Raw genomic sequence first — 18,255 nt, 5'->3', positions numbered from 1 at the left:
ATAAGCCGCGTATTTTGGCTTTTAGTTTCTTAGAATTTACATTATTATGCTAAGTACTTTGCTTATTTATCTTGTGGTTTTTAAAATTTCAGTCTTGGATGTTTTGTGGTTGTTGACATTTTAAGTTTTTTGGATTCTGGTTTGATTATTTCTTCTTTGTGAGTTTTGGCTTATTGTGTTTTATACTCTGATATTTATATCTTTCTACTCCATTGTTATACCTGTGTTGGTTTCCGAGTTCTTTGGCTTTTTGATGTTGCCAAAGGGGGAGAAAAGGTTGTAGAAAAAGCTTAATAAATTTAGAAATCAAGTGATCATGAATTCCGAAATATAGGGGGAGTAAACGCACATTTTATCTATATACAATTGTTTGTTGCTTGCTTGAATCTTGATTTCAGGTATTGTATTGTCATCATCAAAAAGGGGGAGATTGTAGATGCAATTGCCTTTGATGTTTTGATGATGATCATGATGATGTGTTGTAATTGATGCAAATGAGCTTTTCAAGATTAAATTCAAGACAATACTTCAAGATTACAAGTCACAACATCAAGATGATCACTAGAATATTAGGAAGGGAATTCCTAATTGAATTAGCAAAGGTTTGGCCAAGTGATTTAAATTAAAAAAGTTTTTCTCAAAGGTTTTACTCTCTGGTAATCGATTACCAGAGGATGTAATCGATTACCAGTGGCCAAATACGTTTTATAACAGCTACAAAAGTTTGAATTCGAAATTTTAGACTGTGTAATCGATTACACAATTTTGGTAATCGATTACCAGCAGTTAGTAAACGTTTTAATTCAAATTTTAAAAGCTCTAATCGATTACACAATTACTGTAATCGATTACCAGACAGGATTTTCAGAAAAATAATTTTACGAGTCACAACTTTTCAAAGGCTTTATTCATGACCACCAATGGTCTATATATATGTGACTTAAACACGAAATTGCTTAGAGAGATTTTCAGAACAACAAGTGTTTATCCTCTCAAAGAGCAAATTCATTTTATCCTCTTAAGAATTCCTTGGCCAATTCAATTGCAATTCATTAAGGAATTATTTGAGCGCTCAATCTGTAAAATCCATCTCTTTCTAGAGAGATTTGTTCTTCTTCTTCTTCTCATTCTCTAAGGGATTAAGAGACTGTGAGTCTCTTGTTGTAAAGGAATTCTAAACACAAAGGAAGGATTGTCCTTGTGTGTTTAGAACTTGTAAAAGGAATTTACAAGATAGTGGAACTCTCAAGCGGGTTGCTTGGGGACTGGACGTAGGCACAAGGGTGTGGTTGAACCAGTATAAAACTGAGTTTGCATTCTCTCTTCCCTTAATCTCCTTTATTTATTATTGCTTTATATTCATATTCAAATTGTTTTATTTGAATTAATATTTAAGAAGATTGTCATTAAGGGAATTCATAACTTGAATAAATAGTGAAATAGATTTTTAATTGGGGAAGTAGTTTGGAATATCTTAATTCAACCCCCCCTTCTTAAGATATTTGAGGCCACTTGTCTAACACCACGGACCATCCGAAGCACCCACAACACCTATCCATCCTTCCTTGTCATCTCCAAGATCATCCACTCTGTTTTCTTCCGATGATCAGCGTCTACGGTACTGATGCAATCCTACCCTGCAAGGGCATTGGCTAGAAGACTCCAAGTAGATTGGGCTAGAGATCCAAGGGTAGGCCCTAGGGTTCTCATGAGCCTTAGGGTAGATTTCGAGCCCATGGGCTAAGTATGAGCCCGCTTATCTTTGTAAATATTAGAATAGGTTTTTCCTTCGTTTGGGCCTTGTATTTTGGCCATTCTAGTAGTATAGGGTTTTAGCCTTGTATTTCGAGCCATTTTGAGTAGTCTCTGTAGTAAGGAATTTTTTTTTTTTTGTATTTTCATGTTTTTTGTCATGGGGGTGAGCTTAGCTATTATAGGGGGTGTGTAGCTAAGTTCTAGCTTCTCATCTCAAGGAGGTGAGCTTAGCTATTAGAGAGGTATGTGTAGCAAAGCTCTAGCTTCTTTAGGAATCTTCTTAAGGAAGTTTCTCAAGGAGGTGAGCTTAGTTATGAGAGGGGTGTGTGTAGCTAAGCTCTAGCTTCTCAAGGAAGTTTTCTCAAAGAAGCTTCTCAAGGAAGTTTTCTCAAGAAAGCTTCTCAAGGAAGCTACCTAGTCTATAAATAGAAGCATGTGTAACACTTGTTGTAACTTTGATGAATGAGAGTCTTGTGAGACACAACTCAAAGTTCAACTTCTCTCCCTTTTTCTTCCTTCAATTTCGTGCTCCCCCCTCTCTCTTTCTCTCCCTCTTTCTTTTCCTCCATTGAAGCATCCTCTCCAAGCTTCTTATCCAAGGCTCATCTTGGTGGTGAAGCTCCTTCTTCCATGGCTTATTTCTTAATGGATGGCGCCTCCTCTCACCTCTTTTCCTTTGTTTTCCGCTGCATCTCCATGGTGGAAAATCACCATTAAAGGACCCCATTGAAGCTCAAAGATCCAGCCTCCATAGAAGCCCCACAAGCAAGCTTCCATCAAGTGGTAATCAGAGCACAAGAGCTTCAAGTAGGTGCTCCTTAAACCTCCATTAATTTTTTGCTTTACCTTCTCTTCCATTGTTGTTTCTTCATTTTTTCTCCATGTATCTCCTCACATGTCTTGTGATAAATGTTTTTAACATGATTCTTTAGAGTTTCCACCGATTTAACTTGCTATAGAAGCTAGATTTGATTTTCTATGGTTCAAATTTCTTGTTCTTGTTCTTGAACCATGAATTGTGTTGAGTTTAGGTTCCTTTGAGTTTTGTCTTGTTATTTTTTGTGGCTGAAACCTAAACCATAAAATTCTTACAAAACTATTAAAGTAGAAGAAAACCTCAAAAATCTAGAGTGACTTGTTCACCTATTGTAGTTTTGTCATAGAAGTCATGTCTAGTCATGAAACTTGTCACATAAGATTTCTTATGTTGTGCTGAATTTTATTTTCTTTTTTTCTTTGTCTAACTCATTTGTTCATGAGTGTATGAAATTCTTTTAGCCTATTATTTGATTTGAGTCAAATCTTTCATGTTAATTAGTCCTTAACATGTTCATGCAAAATTCTTAGAGAGTCTTTGATTGTGAACCTTTTCTTGAACTTTTAGGTTTCCTTATGATTGTGTCTATTTTGAATTTGAGTTTTGGTGATTGAATTGCTGGCTGAAATGTTGATCCTAAGTGAATATTGAACTCCTAAAACTGTGTTAAACAATCCTAGTGAGTTCAACATACATAGGAAGGTTGAAAGTATGCCCAAGGCAATCAATATACCATGCTTAAAAAAAATCGCTGGTGCTGGCAGCTTGGACATACAAACTTGTAAAAATTACTGAGAATTGGTTACTTCGAATTTTGAGCTGAAATTTTTACTGAATTTTCTAGACATCTGGAAAAAAGTTATAAAAAAAGAAACAAGTGATTTGGATAAAAGGAAAAAATACGAAAAATCACATAAGTTGGCAGGAAAATCAGTATCCAGAAAAAAAAAATGAAAGGGAAGTGCGCTTGTTGTTTTGGCTCAAAATTTATTCTATAGTTGGTGCCTATGTTATACCAATCTTAGTTCCAAAATTTCAATTGAAAATTAGTGTGAATACAAGTGCCAAAGCTAGAGGTTTTATGAGTCTTTTTTTTACTCTACTCTAGAGCCATTCTAAGTTTCTCTTTGAGTCCTAGCTTTCTTCTATGTCCTTTTCATTGCTTTAATTGTTGAATAATCCTTGAAAAATTGTCTTGTTATTTCATTTCATTTTTTTTTTGGTCTTTGGTTATTGCTTGTCTCTTTGTTTCCTTGTTTTTGGGTTGCCATATAGGGAATTGGAAGGAGGATTGGTGCCATCCCTTGAAGAATTTGAGTCAAGAAGAAAGGTGCCAACCACCTTAAGAGCTATTGGACTAAGAAGCACTCCAAATTGAGTGAATCACCAAAGAGAGAACAACCACCAAAATTGAGGACCGTTTTGTAATTTTGTAATTTTCAATTTACTTACCTTCATTGCTTTCAAGTTTTGTAACAAAAAGGCCTTTCATTGGAAGTGTGTTGGGAGCCTCCAATAGGTTACCAAACTTCCATTTGTGTGTAATAATTTTAGGCAATTTTTCCTTAGGATAGTGAGTGTTTTGTTGGGAACCTTGAATGTGGTCATCCAAACACTCTTAGGATTCGCCTAGTTTACATTTCTTGCTTCCTTTAATAGCTTATATGCTTTACCTTCCATTGTCAAACCGCCTAGATAGCTTTCCTTTTACCAATTAGTTTTTTACCTTATCTTTCACACCTCTTTTAGTGTTTATTTGGCTAGTTTCAACCATAGTTTCTTTTACCTTTTGTTTTCAAACCTCCAACAAGAAAGAACCACAACTTAGGAACCAACATGAGTTATCATTCATCTAGTGTTAATGGCAAGGGTACTAGTCATAAAGACCTTTTATCTAGAATCTTAGATGAGTTGAGTTCCCTCAAGTTATGGAAAGAAAAACAAGAGAGAAAAGAAAAAGGAAAAAAAAGAGTGGAAGAAATAAGTCAAGATGAAAGAAAGAAAATAAGAGAGGAAGAAAGAAGAAAAATAATGAAAGAAATGAAAAGAGAAAAACATGCCTCCTATAGTAGTCACAACTCTTGCAAAAGCCTAAGTGAAGAACTTCGTGACTATTACGAAGGAAGGCATAGGTCACATCTTAGACCTCACTCCCATAGAAGAGAAAAGGAAAGAAAGCCTCAAGAGGCTAACATTAAACTCTCATACTTCCATGGGAAGGACAATGTAGAGGCTAACTTAGATTGGGAAATAAGGGTAGAGCAACAACTTAAAAAGAAGTCTACTTCAAAATCTTATGGCTCTCACTCTTATCCAAAGAAAGACCAAAGTCAAGGCATCTTAGGGGTGACACCTTCTAAGCTCAAAGATGATAAGGGGAAGACAATAGAAAAGCAAGCCCCTAAGGCTAGTATGCAAGGGAAAACTAGCTCTATAAAGTGCTTTAAATGTCTTGGAAGAGGACACATTACTTCTCAATGCCCCACCGCAAAAACCATGATTATGAGGGGCCAAGACATTTATAGTAGCCAAGATGAGGCTACTACTTCACCTTCCTCTAGTGAAAGTGAAAAAGCAAAAGGGGAAGAATCTAGTGAAGAAATCTACCCCCAAGAAGAAGGACAACCATTAGTGGTTAAAGAGAAGTGTAAGGAGGTAAGTGTCTCCTCCAAGAGTTTAGCTAAGAAGGAAACTCATTTTACAATAAAGACAAACATTAAAGAAGCTTTCCCTCTTAGACAACCTCCACATTTTCTCTTTTGTAAAAAGACACTTGCTAGCATTGCCACACCTCTTGGGCTTGAGTTTATTCCTCAAGTAAAGAAGTTGTTGGATAAGGGTTTGGTTCGCAAGAGCTTAAATCCTTGTGCTTTTTTGGTGCCCAAAATACGTATTATTAGGCACTAAGTCCCTAAAATAGGTGGTATGATGAATGTTTTGAGTGGTGCAACACTCTTTTGTAAAATCACTCATGCACCCAACATCTTCATGATTTGTGTACATAGGGACCCATTTGGTAGGTTTGTTCTTATTTTTAGTTTCAATACAAACTTAGGTACTCATATGGGACACCTTAGGTTTGTCATACTTTTTGGTAGGAATAATCAATATGAAAATACAGAAAAAGGTATGTTTTATTGCGTTACTTTTCTTAATTTTTCAAATAGTGATCAAGGGGTTCCCATGAACCCTAAGAGAATAAAGGTCATTCCTGAGTGGCCCACTCCACCAAGTATAAGAAAAATTTGGGGCTTCCATGACTTAACAAACTTTTACAAAAGGTTTGTCCCATATTTTTCTATACTTGTAGCACCACTCATTGAGTTGGTGAGAAACCATGTTCTTTCATGGGAAGATGCCCAGGAAATGGCTTTTCAGACCTTACCTTACTTCAACATACCAAACACCACTAATACATATGTTTTTGTTCTTTTTACAGGTGTTGAGGGAAGGAGCCCAGAGTATGAAGAACCTCGGGATTTGAGGTCATATCCTTTCCCAGGTGGAGGGAATGATGCAATCCTACCCCGCAAGGGCATTGGCTAGAAGACTCCAAGTAGATTGGGCTAGAGATCCAAGGGTAGGCCCTAGGGTTCTCATGAGCCTTAGGGTAGATTTCGAGCCCATGGGCTAAGTATGAGCCCGCTTATCTTTGTAAATATTAGAATAGGTTTTTCCTTCGTTTGGGCCTTGTATTTTGGCCATTCTAGTAGTATAGGGTTTTAGCCTTGTATTTCGGGCCATTTTGAGTAGTCTTTGTAGTAAGGAATTTTTTTTTTTTTTGTATTTTCATGTTTTTTGTCATGGGGGTGAGCTTAGCTATTATAGGGGGTGTGTAGCTAAGTTCTAGCTTCTCATCTCAAGGAGGTGAGCTTAGCTATTAGAGAGGTATGTGTAGCTAAGCTCTAGCTTCTTTAGGAATCTTCTTAAGGAAGCTTCTCAAGGAGGTGAGCTTAGTTATGAGAGGGGTGTGTGTAGCTAAGTTCTAGCTTCTCAAGGAAGTTTTCTCAAAGAAGCTTCTCAAGGAAGTTTTCTCAAGAAAGCTTCTCAAGGAAGCTACCTAGTCTATAAATAGAAGCATGTGTAACACTTGTTGTAACTTTGATGAATGAGAGTCTTGTGAGACACAACTCAAAGTTCAACTTCTCTCCCTTTTTCTTCCTTCAATTTCGTGCTCCCCCCTCTCTCTTTCTCTCCCTCTTTCTTTACCTCCATTAAAGCATCCTCTCCAAGCTTCTTATCCAAGGCTCACCTTGGTGGTGAAGCTCCTTCTTCCATGGCTTATTCCTTAATGGATGGCGCCTCCTCTCACCTCTTTTCCTTTGTTTTCCGCTGCATCTCCATGGTGGAAAATCACCATTAAAGGACCCCATTGAAGCTCAAAGATCCAGCCTCCATAGAAGCCCCACAAGCAAACTTCCATTAGGTACCTTTCTCAATTTTCTTCTAGGATCATTTTAGACCCTAAGTACCTAGACATAGATTTCTTCAATGATGAGACATTTGATTGTTATCAAGTGTTTCAAAATTCTGGCCTGGTCGATTTCAAGTCTTTAAAATTGCCTTATTACCCTAAGTACCTATCCATTGTTCTTTTTATGTCTTTTTATATTTTTATCTTTTTGTGGTCGACGAGGGTGTTTCCCTTGCTCCTACGTATTCCTCAATTGTGATAAGGAAATCAGACCTACGTAGTTCTTTGAGAATTAAGCGTTGGTTAAGTTGTTTTTTTATCTTTTTTGCAAAGTATGTTTTATTGAATGAAAGGTCATTTAAGGCATTGAACCATTAAACAATCTTTCGATTCTTTTGAAAGGAGAGAAAACATTTAAGGCATTGGACCATTAATGATTTCTTGTTATTATTTTTTTTTTGCAAGAGGTAATAAAACTACGTGTTGATTTTAGGCTTTTTTTAGAAATCTATGTTTAAACAATAAAGGTGGAAAAGACCATTTTAAGACGTTGGACCTTAAAAATGGCTTTTTAGGTGATGACAAAATTTTGATTTATGAATTGATTTTAGCCTTAGTTTCACTTTGGTTATTAGTCAATTCGATTAGGAAAGGAAAATCCCAAAGAAAACGTCCGATTGATGTTATAATATGAATGATCGGTGGAAATTTATTTTAAAGGATGTTATAATACGAATGATCGGTGGAAATACATATTAACAAAAATTAAAACGTGGTTACGGCATGATCGAACGGCCGAAATTCATTTCAACAGAAATTAAAGGATGTTATAATACGAATGATCGGTGGAAATTTTTTTTATTTTTGATTAGGCGAGAAAATGACTTAAATAAATGACTAAAGCACGTCAAAAGGGGGTACGGAAAGTAAATGAAATAAAAATAAAAGCATGCGAAAAAAATGAGGACCACTAAGGTTACATAGAATGAATTGAAAAGTTTGATTTTGGGAACTTACCGGTTGAAGACCGAAGGACGACGAAGAACGAACGAAGAACGACGAAGAACGGTTGAAAATCTTCGCGAAATCACCCACGGAAACGTCAGGGAAGCGTTACGGAAGCACCTCGGCTTGGATTTTCTTCACGAAAACAATTTTTCTCACTAATTTTAAGTGAATCTCAGATACCAAGAGGGTTGAACATTTTTGTTCTTCCCTCCTTCCCCTATTTATAGGAAAAGGAAGGAGAAGCTTGCCACCCAGCTCGCCCAGGCGAGCTAGGTTGCTTCCTCCAGAAGGCACCTCCTGGAAGGCCCAAGTGGGTCTGGTTGCTATTTGCACCCCCCTTTTACTAAATACACCCCTTGCCTTTTTTTTGCTGATTCTTTTTCCCTAACGTTACAGAAACTTACGAATTACGTAACGATACTTTTTTTCCTTCCATAATGTTACGGAACCTTACGGATTACGTAATCATCCCTTTTTTTCCTTCCGAAATGTTATGAAACTTTACAAATTGCGCACTAACACTTCCTTTTAATTTCCGGCATGTCACAGAACTTCAGGGATTATGCTACAATGCTTTCTTTTGACTTCTGGCATGTCTCGGAACTTCACGAATTGCCTAACGATGGGTGCCGAGTACCTCGAAGTGGTCAAACGAGGGTCGCATCCCAACAATGGATGGTCCCCGGATGAAATTAGGGTATGACAGTTGCCCCTCTTTACTTGTCTTTTATTGGAGATAAAAGGGAAGTAAAGATAAGACACTAATTTCGTTCGAGCGAAACACCATTCAGCCGGTGAATCTCCTAGTTGAAAATGATCAGTACCGACAAATCATCCTGATACTGTCGAATTCGTTCCTCCTAGTTGACACAAGGCATAGAATGACCATAATTTGTCTCTGCGTGTCTTTGGACGCGATCGAGCCTGGGCGACAAGGCACAAAATGACTGATCGAGGCCGTACCCGAATCAAATAAACATGAAAATGCAGTAACTAGGAAGTGATCCTAGGTCGTTTCCCAACGAGCAGTGACAAACCAAATGTTCATAATATACTTGCAGTAACAGTAACAGTAACGATTGGGGGGGTTTGTTTGTTTTGTGATTAAAGAGCAGAACAAGTAAACTGGAATGCGAAACTACTAATATTGAAAACGGGTTGTTTCCTCTGATTCAGAAGCCATTCTCTTATCCTGGGTTATGAAGAATTCGTCCCTAACAGTCAACCACTTAATCCAACCCTATTTCAATTTACTAAGCGAAAATCAACTTAGGGTTTTCAATACGTGATTAGGCACCACATACACTAGTTAGCCCTTCGTCCATTAAGCATGAACGCAAGTTAGGCTCAGAGGCAATTAATCGAACACGAAGCGTGCACTGATTAATATTCACGAATTTGGGATACTGGTGAAGGGAGAACTGCCAGGAAACCACATAACAAGCGAAACCTCAAAGAGAGTTGGGCTTCGTCCTCAAAAGGAAACAACACCAGAAAATCTAGCCTTCCATGGATTCAAACAGAAAACGCAATTGAAACATAAAGCAGAAACGTAAATGAACGAAAACGTAAATAAACGGAAACGTAAATGAACAAAAACGTAAACGAACAGAAATGTAAAATGGAACAGAAACGTAAATGAGAGTAGAAGAAGAAGCAAGAACGAAATTGTAATTAGAAGCAGAAAACGTAAAATTGCATTACGAACTCAGAAGCATCAAAACAGAAAAACGAAAACCCTAAAACAAAGCTCTGAATAATGAATAGCATAACATAATAGAATGCCCTGCACGAATCCCAAGGCAGCTATTTAAAAAGAGTCCCTCAAAGTCACTGGGCCCTATTACAATACTCTGGCCCAAAACGAAATAAACACTGAACATCATAAAATAAAATTGCGAAATTTCCTAATTAGAAATTAACTAAGGTAAGCGCTGCTTTGTTTGCCCTCTTCAAGTCCACAACCAAAATCCGGATTAAGCCCAATGTTTCATTAATTCCTGAAATTAGATTAAAAACATCAAATTAGCTAAATGAGCCCAAATAATAAAACTGCCTAATTAATTGACAATTTAAACCAATCAATAATTAAAATGGTGCAAAAAGGGTTTAGAAAATAGAAGAAAATGATGGCACACCAATGACCATAATTTGTCTCTGCGTGCCACCGGACACGATCACCTCTGGATGGCGAAAAGGTGTATGGAATGACCATAATTTGTCTTCGCCCACCTCTCGACTTACTGTCCCCGAATGACAAAGGGCGCAGAATGACCATAATTTGTCTCTGCGCGTTTATCACTCGACTCGCTGCTCCTGAATGACAAAGGGCGCAGAAGACATTAGTCTCTGCGCGTTGATCACTCAACTTGCTACTCTTGAATGACAAAGGGCACAAGATTTGTCTCTGCACATTTATCACTCGACTAGCAAAATCTGAATTACAAAGGGCGCATAATTTGTCTCCGCGCGTTTATCACTCAACTTGCTGCTCTTGAATGACAAATGACGCAAAAGACGTTGTTAGTCTCTGTGCGTTTATCACTCATCGAGCGTGCGGATGACCGTAATTGGTCTATGCACGTCATCGGGCCCGCCGCCTCTGGATGACAAAAGGTGCAGAAGACGATGTTACTCTCTGCGTGCTATCATGCTTTGAGTCTTAGAGATAGCAAAAGAAAGTTAAAAAGTGCGGGACCAAATGGTTCCCGCATGTCATCGGGCCCGCCGCCTCTGGATGACAAAAGGCACAGAAGACGATGTTAGTCTCTGCGTGCTATCATGCTTTGAGTCTTAAGAGATAGCAAAAGAAAGTTTTAAAGTGCGGGACCAAATGGTTCCTGCATGTCATCGGGCCCGCCGCCTCTGGATGACAAAAGGCGCAGAAGACGATGTTAGTCTCTGCATGCTATAATGCTTTGAGTCTTAGAGATAGCAAAAGAAAGTTTAAAAGTGCGGGACCAAATGGTCTCCGCATGTCATCGGGCCCGCCGCCTCTGGATGAAAAAAGGCGCAGAAGATGACGTTAGTCTCTGCGTGCTATCATGCTTTGAGTCTTAGAGATAGCAAAAGAAAGTTTAAAAGTGCGGGACCAAATGGTTCCCGCATGTCATCGGGCCCGCCGCCTCTGGATGACAAAAGGTGCAGAAGACGATGTTAGTCTCTGCGTGCTATCATGCTTTGAGTGATGCAATCCTCCCTAGGAAGGGACCAATCACTAGAACCATGAGCAAGAGGCTCCAAGAAGATTGGGCTAGAGCTGCTGAAGAAGGCCCTAGGGTTCTTATGAACCTTAGGGTAGATTTCTGAGCCCATGGGCCAAGGTTGGGTCCAATTATCTTTGTACATATTAGACTAGGATGTCATTATATTTGGTCCTTGTATATAGGGCTCCATATTGTAGGTAGGGTACCCTAGAAATATAGGATTTTTCAGCCCTTGTATTTTTGGGCACCTAGACTAGTTTTTGTATTAGGGGTAGTTTTGTAATTTCACATGCACTAAGTGGATATTTGATGTGTGTGGTTGGAAATAAATTTAATTGAATTGGTAGAAGCCCAATCCAATTAAATTTTAGAGGGGGAGGTGAACATTTGCTTACTACACCCCATTGCCACATCATATAGTCACACTTTGTGCATGTCCTTCATGTTTTTCATGCCTCATGACACCTAAGCACACCTAGTGGAGAATCTTGTAATTGATCTTGGATTAGTGGGCTGAACCATAACTAAAATTCACTAATCATAATTAGTGAAATTTTGGCTCCAAAGTTTGGCTCCACAAATTCAATTTCAAATTCAAGTGAAATTTGAATTTCCCTCCAATTTTGTGTGACACTTAGGCTATAAATAGAGGTCATGTGTGTGTATTTTTTTGAACTTTGATGATTTGAATATTAAACTTCAGATTTCAAAGCTCATTTAGAGCACAAAATTTCGTGCTCTTCTCTCCCTCTCCCTTCATTCATCTCATTCTTCCTCCAAGCTCTTATCCATGGCCTCCTATGGTGGTGAGCTTCTTCTAGACTCATCTTCTCCTTGAAGTGGCGTCTCCTCTCTCTCTCCCTTTCTCCATTCCGCTGCCATTCATCTTCCAAGAAGCAAAGGAATCCATTGATGAAGAAGATCCTAGGCCTACAAGCTCCAATGGAGCTTGCATCATGTGGTATCAAGAGCATCTTCATCTAGGTGATGTTCTTTTGCTTCCTCTATCTTTTTGTTCGGTGAATTCTCTTTAATTCCTTGTTCTTCATCTTATTCTCCATGTATATCCTCCATTGTCTTGTGGTTTGGTGCTGTTTAGAGTAGATTCAAAAAAAAAGAAACCGATTAAATCTTAGATCTACACTTGTTCTTGCATTTCTATGGTTCAAATTTTGTAGATCTACTCTTGAATCTTGTTTTTGTGTTGATTTTAGGTTCTATCAATTTTCATTCATAATATTCTTGTGCTGAACCTTTAGATCTAAATTTTGTTCCAAAATATTGATTAGAAAAAAAAAACACAAAAATCTAAGTGTAAATCACTTAATCCATGTTGTCTTAGAGTCATGTTTAGTCATAGTAATTGTCACATTATGCTCTAAGTTTGTGTTGAATTTTTATTTTGTTTTTTGAATTCTAGATACATTTTTTCATGTATTCTTGTCATTCTTAGCCTATCTTTTGAATTTTGAGTCTAATTCATGCATGTTATTTAGTTCATAACATGTTCTAAATCAATTCCTAGAAGTAGTCTTGTTGTTGAACTCTTTTTTGTTTTCTAAGATTCCTACATGATGCCTATGATGAAGTTGAGATGTGGTGTTGAGTTGTGGCTGGATTTGTGAATCAAATAAGTCTTAAGCTCTCTTGAATTGTGTTATTCAAGATAATTGAGCATAAGCAAACACAAATTGTAACTATCCAAGCCTTAAGCAACATAAACACTACTCTTGATTTCTAGGTTGAAATCGCTGGTGCAGGCAGCTTGAACATACAAAAGTGTATAAATTACTGGGAATTGGTCACTACGTTTTTTGAGCTGAAACTTTTACTGAATTTTTTAGACATCTGGAACAAAATTATAAAAAAAGAACCAAGCGATTTGGATTAAAGGAAAAATAAAGAAAAATCTCACAAGTTGGCAGAAAAATCAGTGTCCAGGAAAAAAAAAAAAAGGTGAAAGGAAAGTGTGCTTGTTGTTTTGGCTCAAAATTTGTTCTATAATTGGTGCCTATTTTATACCAATCCTAGTTCTGAAATTTCAATTGAAAATTATTGTGAAAACAAGTGCCAAAACTAGAGGTTTCTTGAGTCGTTTTTGTTTTTTTTTTTTTTTTAGTTTTTCTACTCTACTCTAGAGCCATTCTAGGTTTCTCTTTGAGTCCTAGCTTGCTTTTTTGTGCTTTCCATTGCTTTAATTGTTGAATAATCCTTGGAAATTTGTCTTGTTAAAACTCTATTGGTTTAGCTTTCATTTCATTTTTTTTGTCTTTGGTTATTGCTTGTCTCTTTGTTTCCTTGCTTGTGAGTTGCCATATAGGGAATTGGAAAGGAGGATTGGTGCCATATCTTGAAGAATTTGAGTCAAGAAGCAAGGGGCCAACCACCTTAAGAGCTATTGGACTAAGAAGCACTCCAAATTGAGTGAAACACTAAAGAGAGAATAGCCACCACAATTGAGGACTTTTTTCTTTGTAATTTTGTAATTGGCAATTTGCTTTGCTTTCAAATTTTGTAACAAAAAGGCCTTTCATTGGAAGTAAGTTGGGAGCCTCCGCTAGGTCACCCTACTTCCATTTGTGTGTAATAATTTTAGGCAATTTTCCCTTAGGATAGTGAGTGTTTTGTTGGGAACCTTAAATGAGGTCATCCAAACACTCTTAGGATCCGCCTAGTTTGCATTTCTTGCACTTTAATTTCTTGCTTACTTTCATAGCTTATTTCCTTTACCCTCCATTGTCAAACCGCCTAGATAGCTTTCCTTTTACCAATTAGTTTTTACCTTATCTTTCACACCTTTTTTAGTGTTTATTTTGGCTAGTTTCAACCATAGTTTCTTTTACCTTTTTTTCAAACCCCCAACAAGAAAGAACCATAACTTAGGAACCAACATGAGTCTTCATTCTTCATCTAGTGTTAATGGTGAGGGTTCTACTCCTAAGGACCCCTTGTATAAGATATTAGATGAGTTGAGATCCCTTAAGTTGTGGAAAGAAAAACAAGAGAGAAAAGAAAAAGGTAAAAAAAGAGTGGAAGAAATAAGTCAAGATGAAAGAGAGAAAATAAGAGAGGAAGAAAGAAGAAAAATAATGAAAGAAATGAAAAGAGAAAAACATGCCTCCTATAGTAGTCATGACTCTTGCAAGAGTTTAAGTGAAGAACTTAGCGACTATTATAGAGGGCGTCATAGTTCACATACTAAACATCACTCCCAAAGAAGAGAAAAGGATAGAAGACCTCAAGAGGTTAACATTAGCCTCCCATATTTCCACGGAAAAGATAATGTTGAGGCCTACTTAGATTGGGAAATGAAGGTTGAACAACTCTTTGCTTGCCATCATATTAGCGAAGAGAGAAAAGTTCCATTGGCTACCCTTAGCTTTCAAGGGTATGCCCTCTATTGGTGGACTTCCCTTGTTAAAGAACGAAGGATTCATGAGGATCCTCCAGTAGAGTATTGGAATGATCTTAAGAGTGCCCTTAGGAAGAGGCACATTCCCTCCTACTATGAAAGGGAGCTTATGAACAAGCTCCAAAGGCTTAGACAAGGGAGTATGAGTGTTGAAGAATATAGACAACAAATGGAACTACTCCTTTTAAGAGCTGGACTTAGGGAGGAGGAAAGAACAAGCATAGCTAGGTTCCTTAGTGGGCTCAATATGGAAGTGAGGGACAAGGTTGAACTCCTTCCATATAGGGACCTAGATGAGCTAGTCCAACTTTGTATAAGAGTGGAGCAACAACTTAAAAGAAAGCCTTCTTCAAAATCTTATGGCTCTCACTCTTATCCAAGGAAGGACCAAGCCCATGGAATTTTAGGGGCTGCACCTTCAAAACCCAAGGAAGATAAGGGTAAGACCATAGAGAAATACACCCCTAAGACTAGTTCCCAAGAAAGGACTAGCAACATTAAATGCTTCAAATGTCTTGGGAGAGGTCGCATTGCCTCTCAATGCCCCACAAAGAAAACCATGATCATGAGGGGTCAAGACATTTATAGTAGTCAAGAGGAGACTACTTCTTGCCCTTCCTCTAGTGGAAGTGAAGATGAAGTAAGGGGTGAAGAGTCTAGTGAGGAAGTCTACCCTCATGAAGAAGGTGACCTCTTAATGGTTAGAAGGCTCCTTGGAGGTCAATCTTGTGATTTATCTCAATCCCAAAGAGAGAACATCTTTCATACAAGATGCAAAATTTTAGATAAAACTTGTTCTCTCATTGTGGATAGTGGATCTTGTTGCAATTGTTGTAGCACAAGATTAGTTTCCAAGTTGAACCTCACTATCATTCCCCACCCAAAACCTTATAAACTTCAATGGCTCAATGAGCAAGGGGAAATGATAGTTAACCAACAAGTGAAGGTACCTTTCTCCATTGGGACATATAAGGATGAAGTTAATTGTGATATAGTTCCCATGGAGGCAGGACATATTCTTTTAGGAAGGCCGTGACAATTTGATAGGAAGATCATTTATAATGGCCTAACTAATGAGATTAGCCTCACCCATCTTGGCACTAAATTTGTGTTGCATCCTCAAACACCTTCACAGGTGGCCAAAGATCAACTAACTATGAAAGATAAGAGGGATGAGGAAGAAAAATTAGAAAAACAAAAGAAAAAGAAGGATAGTAAGGTCTTGTCTTCAAAGGCCAGGGGGAAGGAAAAAGAGGGAAAGGATTCCTCCAAGAAGATTGTTAAGAAGGAAAATCATTTTGCAACAAAAGGTGATATTAAAAGAGCACTCCTTCTTAAACAATCTTTCTACCTTCTCCTATCAAGGGAAACATCCCTTAGCACTGCCACAATTCCTACATTTGAGACCTTACCCCCAAAGGTCCAAGAACTCTTACATGAATTTGGTGATATATTTCCCAAAGAGATACCCCCTGGGCTACCTCCTTTAAGGGGAATAGAACACCAAATAGATTTAGTCCCAGGAGCAAGCCTTCCTAATAGGCCAGCCTATAGGACTAACCCTCAGGAGACTAAGGAGATAGAGTCTCAGGTTAAAGAATTGTTGGAGAAGGGCTGGGTCCAAGAGAGCCTAAGCCCATGTGCTGTGCCAGTGTTGTTGGTGCCCAAAAAGGATGGTACGTGGAGAATGTGTACAGATTGCAGGGCCATCAACAACATCACTGTAAAGTATAGGCACCCCATTCCTAGACTTGATGATCTGCTTGATGAGTTGCATGGTGCCAATATCTTTTCAAAAATTGATCTTAAAAGTGGTTATCACCAAATCAGGATGAAAAAGGGTGATGAGTGGAAAACTGCTTTCAAGACCAAGTTTGGTTTGTATGAATGGCTAGTGATGCCTTTTGGGCTCACTAATGCACCAAGCACCTTTATGAGGCTTATGCATCATGTCTTAAGGGATTTCATAGGTAGATTTGTAGTTGTTTATTTTGATGATATTTTAGTGTATAGTAGGAGCCTAGATGATCACTTAGGACATCTCAGACAAGTTCTTTCAGTCCTTAGGAAAAACACCCTCTATGCAAATATAGAGAAGTGTACCTTTTGTGTAGATAATATAGTTTTCTTAGGTTTTGTAGTTGGTAGAAATGGGGTCCAAGTGGACCCTGAGAAAATCAAGGCCATCCAAGAATGGCCCACCCCAAAAAGTGTGGGAGATATTAGGAGCTTCCATGGGTTAGCAAGCTTCTATAGAAGGTTCGTTCCTAATTTCTCTACAATTGCATCACCTCTCAATGAGCTGGTGAAGAAGAATGTGGCATTTACCTGGGGTGAAAAACAAGAGCAAGCCTTTGCTTTGCTCAAAGAAAAGCTTACTAAGGCACCTGTTCTAGCTCTTCCTGACTTTTCTAAAACTTTTGAGCTAGAATGTGATGCCTCTGGAGTGGGAGTTGGAGCTGTATTGTTACAAGGTGGGCACCTTATTGCTTATTTTAGTGAAAAACTTCATAGTGCCACCCTCAACTACCCCACCTATCATAAAGAGCTTTATGCCTTAATAAGAGCCCTCCAAACTTGGGAACATTACCTTGTTTCCAAGGAATTTGTCATTCATAGTGATCATCAATCACTTAAGTACATTAGAGGGCAAAGCAAGTTAAACAAGAGGCATGCAAAATGGGTAGAGTACCTAGAGCAATTTCCATATGTTATCAAATACAAAAAGGGAAAAACAAATGTGGTAGCTGATGCCCTCTCTAGGAGACACACATTGTTTTGCTCCCTAGGAGCTCAAATTTTAGGATTTGATAATATTAGGGACTTGTATGCTTTAGATGAACATTTCTCTCCCATTTATAAGAGTTGTGGGAAAAAGGCCCAAGATGGATTCTATTTGGCTGAGGGGTATTTGTTCAAAGAGGGAAAGCTTTGCATACCCCAAGGATCCATTAGGAAATTACTTGTGAAAGAGAGCCATGAGGGTGGGCTCATGGGCCACTTTGGGATAGACAAGACCCTTGTCTTACTCAAAGAAAAGTTTTATTGGCCCCATATGAAGAAAGATGTCCATAAGCATTGCACTAGGTGTGTGGCTTGTTTACAAGCCAAGTCTAGGGTGATGCCTCATGGGCTATACACACCCTTACCCATCCCAGCTGCACCTTGGGTAGACATTAGTATGGACTTTGTCCTTGGGCTTCCTAGAACCCAAAGAGGTGTAGACTCTATCTTTGTGGTGGTGGATAGGTTTAGCATGATGGCACACTTTATACCATGCCACAAGATGGATGATGCTTCCCACATCTCAAAACTCTTTTTCAGGGAAGTTGTGAGACTCCGTGGTTTGCCTAGGACCATTGTGTCAGATAGAGATGCTAAGTTCCTTAGCCACTTCTGGAAAACCTTATGGGCTAAGTTAGGAACTAAACTTCTTTTCTCTACCACTTGTCAACCAAAAACTGATGGGCAAACAGAGGTAGTGAATAGGTCTTTATCCACCCTTTTAAGGGCTCTTCTGAAAGGCAACCATAAGTCTTGGGATGAGTATCTTCCTCATGTAGAATTTGCCTACAACAGGGGGGTTCATAGAACCACCAAGCAGTCCCCTTTTGAGGTTGTCTATGGGTTCAATCCCCTAACA

The sequence above is a fragment of the Glycine soja genome, chromosome 14, assembly GCF_004193775.1.
Source record: "Glycine soja cultivar W05 chromosome 14, ASM419377v2, whole genome shotgun sequence".
NCBI lineage: Eukaryota > Viridiplantae > Streptophyta > Magnoliopsida > Fabales > Fabaceae > Glycine > Glycine soja.
The sequence above is the reverse complement of the archived record's forward strand: the minus strand, read 5'-3'. Positions refer to the sequence as shown.